The sequence below is a fragment of the Belonocnema kinseyi genome, chromosome 3, assembly GCF_010883055.1.
Source record: "Belonocnema kinseyi isolate 2016_QV_RU_SX_M_011 chromosome 3, B_treatae_v1, whole genome shotgun sequence".
Classification (NCBI taxonomy): domain Eukaryota; kingdom Metazoa; phylum Arthropoda; class Insecta; order Hymenoptera; family Cynipidae; genus Belonocnema; species Belonocnema kinseyi.
In genome coordinates, this window is record NC_046659.1 from 52,163,813 (window position 1) to 52,164,681 (window position 869).

An 869-nucleotide genomic window follows, 5' to 3' on the forward strand; every position below is an offset into this window, starting at 1 on the left:
ACCTCTTGTGCATCAAAAAATTTATTCATAGAGCCATCAGATATGACTCTTGAAAACCGATATTTTCAGTAATTGGAAAACCGACTTAATTTTTGAATATTTTTTACAGTATTTTCAATCTCGAAACGTAGACATTTTGTTTGAAAATTAAATTTAGTTTTTTGAAATTAAATTATAATTTAAATTAGTTACATCAAATTTACTTGAAATTTGTTCAATGTTTCTTGGAAATAAGGCTTTATTTCCACACCTGATTAAGAAAGTACGGTGTTCCTTCAGAATAACTAATTTTTTATTGGTATGAATCTAATCTCCAATTTGCTGTCTTATGACAGCACCATACCTCACAAACATGTAGGATTAATAGTCCATAGGGACCAAAACATTGTTGAGTATGTTGAATTGTATAATTATTTGAAACCAAATCAATCCTTTCTTGAACCGAAAATAAATCTATGATTAAAAAATTTATAAAGTAATTGTTCTTGTGGTCGGTGCTTTCGGAGGTTCGAAGCTATCACTGGTTCGGAACCTTAGAGCGATACCAGAGTGCCAAAATATGCCCAGGAACTTGCGAGATGGATACAGAAGGCTGTCATCCTTAGATCGTTTCAGGTCTTCAATACACAAGAGGGTTTCGCCGACCTGTCGTTGTGATTTCATCTTACCTTGTGACCACCCATCTCTCGGTCATGAGATGTGGTCATAAGTTTGATTTACCGCGGTTCTACTGGGAGCCTGTGTCATTTTTGGACGACGATTGCTCCTAGTAGGATAATGTGGTGGTTGTTTAACCCTTTTATAATGTGTGTGTGTGTGTGTGTGTTCGTGTATATGTGTGCAGACACACACGCAGCTGTTGTTCAAAA